Source organism: Camellia sinensis, chromosome 15 (assembly GCF_055761805.1).
Source record: "Camellia sinensis isolate YWXY chromosome 15, ASM5576180v1, whole genome shotgun sequence".
NCBI classification, from domain to species: Eukaryota; Viridiplantae; Streptophyta; class Magnoliopsida; order Ericales; family Theaceae; genus Camellia; species Camellia sinensis.
Genome location: NC_138975.1, coordinates 19,471,677 through 19,477,676, shown reverse-complemented (window position 1 = coordinate 19,477,676; position 6,000 = coordinate 19,471,677). Strand labels below are relative to the sequence as shown.

At 35.0% G+C, this 6,000-nt stretch overlaps 1 long non-coding RNA gene across 1 annotated transcript; it reads left to right on the top strand.

Moving 5' to 3' along the window:
• The first annotated feature begins 3,434 nt into the window (after window positions 1-3,434).
• On the top strand, window positions 3,435-5,129 carry LOC145813404 (uncharacterized). Its single transcript, XR_014356427.1, has 2 exons — window positions 3,435-3,687; window positions 4,686-5,129. It is a non-coding gene; the product is annotated as an uncharacterized LOC145813404 (long non-coding RNA).
• The last annotated feature ends 871 nt before the right edge of the window (window positions 5,130-6,000 follow it).

The window sequence follows — 6,000 nt, the reverse complement described above, 5'->3', positions numbered from 1 at the left end:
GCCGTTTGATGATGCCCTTGGCTTAGCAATGGCTCGGGCATTTGGGGACTTCTGTTTAAAGGAATATGGGGTGATCTCTATTCCTGAATTCTCTCATCGGATTCTTACGAAAAGAGATAAGTTCATTGTTCTTGCTTCTGATGGGGTAAGTTTCCCACCCATGCATCATAGTGTAGATTGCAGATTAGTATAGGAGATCTTTGGTTTGCAGAGTAATTATGCGAATTTGTTTGTAAACAAAAAAATAAATAACTGAAATTATATAAGGGTAAACTGCACCAAATGAAAGTGAGAAATTACATATGCATGGAACCTAAGTGACAGAGACACTTTAGTAGAGGAGCTGTGTTCATGCTGGACATTGTCACTTCTTGGACACTCCTAGACACACATCAAATGCTTCTTGGATGTATCCATAATCTAAAATAAGTTTCATATTTTCAGAAACCTGGCTAACACAACTTGGGTGCTATGGCAACACTTAGGCTCAATTTAGTTTACAACTTTTTCGAAGGGAGCTTTTGCTTTCATTTTATGAGGCAAAAATAGCTTAACTGAGTTGAAAAAAAAGCTTATTATTAAGGAGTTGAGGGAGGGGTGCGTTTAGTTTATTCTTTTTTATTATTAGGTTTCAGCTTGCAAGAAGTTGCACAAAGGAGACCCAAAGTCCTATAAGAGGGGATGGTGCCTGGATGTAAGTGAGATGCCAAAGATGTGCAAGGTCGTGTACCTGCTAGACATGGAATATATTTTATTTTTTTTGAACAGTGCTAGAAATGGAATTGAAGACTACATAACTTAAATATTTTCCATGTGGTGAACTCAATTTCACTTACTCAACTAAAGCATCCTACCAATCGAAAACCCCAAAATTAGTCTTTGGAGATTTGATCATTGGAAATAGCCAACTTAAACTCATGCTATCATGGCTTAGAAAAAAAAATGGGAAAAAGAAACTAAGAAGATTCTTTAGCACATGTTTTGACTTGAGACTGTAAACAAGAATATGGAAAACTTGAGCTCTTTCCTTCATTTTTTGGTGTTGTATTTGATTAGCTCATATTTGATTAGTCAAAACATGTGCACTACACCATAATTCTTATTTGATTAGTCAAAACATGTGCTCAACTGTAAACAAGAGTATGGTGTTATATTTGAAAAAATTTCTATACCAGCCAATGGGTAAATAACAGGCACTACAACATAATTCTTTTTCCAAATAAGAACAGCTTCGAAAGTAAATCAGAATTTCAGAGAAATATCGGGCATGTGAAAATTCCATAAAGTTTTAAATGTAAACTTAAATCATCATTCTAGATGAAATTTTACATTACAATTCACAAGACAAAATCACAGCAGGTCAAATGTGCAGAACACATTTTCCCATGTTAAGTGCTGTTAGCACATTGGCTGGTGAACATGGCTATTACTCTTTTTCTAACAACTAATAGAAGCTCAAAGAAAACCCAAAAAATGACCAGCAATATAAGAATAATTTATAACCACCTAACTTGTCCACTCCAAGCTAAACAGAACTATAAAGCAATAAATTCATACTGCTTATATAGAGTAACATTCCTTGTATTCTTCTTATTTCTAACATCTTTTAATATAATCAAAAGACAATCAGTCCAAACCCAGTTCATCCAACAGACTATCATGATTTCCCTAATTCAAAACCCATTTTGGAATTTCATCGAACAGGTCATCCACATACTCTCACCATAGCCAAATTCATATAACAATTATGTAGTATATATAGAGAGAGGGAGGGAGGGGGGAGAAACAGGGGTAAAAGGGAAAAGAGGGCAAATGGTGGTTGTTCACGGTGGAGAAGGAATATACTCACGATATGACTTCTAAGGAGTCCATTAGCAAAGGAGGTGAGAACAATAATTAATTCCATTAGCAAAGGAGGTTAGAATTGAAAACAAGATTGAAAGAAATCAAAGTCGAAATCTAAATCTAATTCGAAATTAGCTACACATATATTTATATGTATAGATATATATATATATATATATATATATATATATATATATGGTGAGAGCTGTTTTGGAGAAGATGATACAAGAAACCCTAGACTTGTGAGAGCTGTTTTGGAGAAGATGATAAATATATATGGTGAACGAGGTGAATGTGTGTGAGTTGAGAGGTTTAGGGTTGGCTAAGTTGAATCTTGCTGAGCGTCTAGACGAGTTTCAGCCCAGTTTCACTGAAAATAAGGTGGAGGGAAATGGGGAAATAGAGAAACAGAGAGTGAGAGGGACAAAGATGAAGAGAAGAAGAGAAATAGAGAGAGGAAGAGAAAAACCTCAATGTTGAAGCGAAGCAATGCGAGCGACAGTGGTGATGTAGTGATACGCAACAGTGGAAGATCGAGGGTGAACGACAGTGGAAGACCGACGGTGACCGTGAACGGCGAATCAACGATGGTTAGTCTGTGAGAGAGAGGGAGACATAGAGAGCAAGAGACTGAACTTGTTTGGGTTGGGTGTATGTACATATTGATAGAAAATATGAAAAAAAAATAAAAATAAATCATAACTAATAAATTGGGCGGTAATATAAGAGTGTATTCCCACCAAAAAATAAATGTGTTTTTGAAATGTTTTAACTTTATTACTGACTAATTATTTTTTGGTCACTAAAAATAAGTATTTTGCCGACCACATTTTTAATCAACAAAGATCAAAGGTAAAAAAATTTCATTAATATTTGGCGACGAAAAGACTAGATTAGTCGCAGAAAAGGTACCTTCGCCGACAAACCTTTTTAGTCGCCAAATCTCAATCAACGGTGACTAAAATATTAGTTGCTAAAAGTATTAATTTGGCGACTGATTTTTTTTGGTTGCTGAAAATAAGTTTTTGGTGACCAAATTTTTGGTCGCCAAAGAAAAAAATAATTTTTTATTTTCCATTCGGCGACTAAATTGTTTTAGTAGCCAAAACTTAATATACGGCAACTAAAGTATTTTTTGGTCAGGGAAAATAAGTTTTTGGCGACTAAAATTTTGGTCGCCAATTCCACAACCAACTTATTTTTGATCTTCCGCGACCAACTTATTTTTTGGTCGCCAAAATGTGACATTCCGCGACCAAATTTATAGTTGGTCGCCAAAAGCATATTACTTTCTGCGACCAACTCATTTTTTGGTCGCCATAATATGACCTTCTGCGACCAACTCATATTGGTCGCCAAAAATAATGATCATTCGCGACTAATAAATATTTGGTCGCCAAAAGATAATTTTTAGCTACCAACTTTTATATTGGTCGCAGAAAGTGTTCGATAAAAATATAGATTCTTGTAGTGTTAAGTTTAGTGCCATCTATGAATGACCATGTGAAACTATTTTTTAGAATTGACCCTAGTTGTTTATCATCGTATAATTCTACACTTATTATTGAACCAAATGTGCAATTGCTCACAGACTAGAAGCAAATTGCAATGACAGACATAATGAAGAACCCTAATTTAAATTATTGTTTCACTTCACTTCAGCTTGCCTTTGAGTTGGTGTTTTCTCTATAACAAGCCAACTTGGATCCACTTTGGTCCATAAGTTTCATTGAGTTTTTGTATGTTCCCTGTAATTATTCATCAACCATCCACCAATGGCCGATTCCATCATTCATGAGTAATTTAATTTTATGAAATGGCCTACTGATTTTGTATCTGATGGTAAGGAAGGGAACTTCTAACTTTTTGTTATTTACAAGAAATTTTTTTTTTTGAATCTTTCATTATATGAACTGTATCTGCCTACACAGGTAGAGTCCCTTGTCATTCCATATTGAAATTTACAATTTTGGGTCTGCCTTTGCTTTTAAGCTTTTCAATCATTGAATTGGCAAGTACTCGGTCATTCATATATACTTTCTGGATATTAATGATTTTTTTTGTTGGTTTTGCTACTTGATATTCTGGAGCATGGACATATAGATTTAAGCTTATGCAGGTTCTTTCATTTTGGGTGGATATGGAGGTTGAAGCTTTTGCTTTTCATATTATTTGTTACTATTATAATTTGAAATTGCATAGACAGTACAACTTATGGCTAGACTTTGAGGCCAGAAAGAAATTAGCTCTTGTTGGAGCTGAGAAGGATTGTTCAAGAGCTTCTCTCTTTAGAGGGTTCTCTCTCTAGAGCTGAGAACTTCTCTCTCTAGAGATTTTCAATGGCTTTTCACAGCCATGGAAAGGGGGCTGTTATACAATCCCATCTCCTCCTCAGAGAACCCTGATGCCTCCCCCTGGGCTATACTGGATTTTTGTTTTTTTAGGGGAGATTTGTGTTTTTGAGGTTCTCCTCTATGGTCTAATCTCTTGGGTTATCCCTTTCTCTTACTTCAAGTTTTGCTTCTACATGGTGGATGGGGATGTTTTCTAGTGTTCTCCATTTTTTGTGTGCGAGCTTTCATGGTGAGAACTAAGAACCCACTTTGGTTATCCAGATTTGCTATGAAACTTTTCCTTCCCTTTCTAGATTTTTGTTTGTGTATGCAAGATCTTGTGGTGGTTCTTGTTGACGGGTATTCTTGTTGATGGGTAAATTTTTGTGTTTTTTTTTTTTGGAAATTCTGGATCTACCATTAAAAGTGATATAAAAAAGCCTTGAGTTTGTGGGCTGGGCTTCCATGAGATGATTATTTATGTTGGAGATGGTATTTTTGCTCCAGCACAGCTAGTTTTGGCCAATCGATCTTCATGTCTGCCTGTGGTTGCTGCTGCTGAATTGCTGAAGTGCTGCAGTGTTGTTGCTGCTGTTTTGTTAAAATCCATGGATGGTTTTGTTTAAACCATGGGCCATGGGCTATTTTGCCCCAAACCATGCGCTGATTTGAAAGCCTTGGCTGGTTTTTTTGTCATAATAGTTGATTGGACAGAACTTTATTTAAAATCTATTTGTTCAATGTGTTGTACTGTATTAACCTAGCTCTAGACTTATTTTAGTAGATTATGTTGTAAGTTAGGAGTCATGAGTATTTCCTTTTTTAAGGGTGTGTTGCCTTTCAGAAATGTAACGAATTTTATTGTACCATCTAACTTTTTGGTATAAATATATGATTTACCTATCAAAAAAAAAAAAAAAAAAAAAATTAGCTCTTGTTTACAGCTTTCAACTCTATTTGTTTCTCCATGAATGGATTCTTACTTCTGAAATTGTCATTGATGAACATTTTTGGTTTAAATAGTGTTCTTCTGATATCTAATTACTTGAAACTTCAAATGATTGGAGAAAAATAACCCCCGTATTTGCTATCTTGGATAGGTTATTCACAGGAGGAAGAAATTGAAGACGATATTAGAGATTCCTGTGATCATGCTATGATCTCTAGTGAAATTCTTTGTGCTTATTTTTGCATAGCATTGGAAAATAACATCAGGAACATAGAATTGATCATTTTGGTAGTACATCTTCAAGCTTGTTTTTAAAATCTCAAGTTCTCTAATTTATGGAACTTATCAAGCCCCCGGAATCCGGAGATGTGAATACTGTGAAGTAATAATGATGGGAGGGTGGATGTATAATTCTGTGAAATGGTGCTGATTGTGCATCATGATGAGCTGCCATTTCTTGTAATAGCCTAATTAATATAGATGGTTTTCATAAACCACAAATGGCACAATTCAAATCAAATGTAGTGCCCAAATATGTTCATAGGTAGTTTTATGTTTTTTTTTTTTTTTGTTTTTTCGGGTAAGGGTCCATAGTTAGTTAGGTTGATATAAATGTTCAAAACAACATGGATTTAGATAAGAGCTTTGATTGATTCCTAATGTGATGTTTTAAACCTTTGAGGGTTTTCACGATTTGATTTTGCTAGGCAGATCCTGTTTCACAGAGACCAGTCTCAAATAACAAGTCTTCAGCTTCAATATTATGGTACACTTGGCTATTTCTAGTTTTCTTATGTGTACATGATGCTATACATTACAAATGACGAAAAGGAAGAGTAAGGTGGATTTTTGATGAAAGTGATTTTCGTGTTC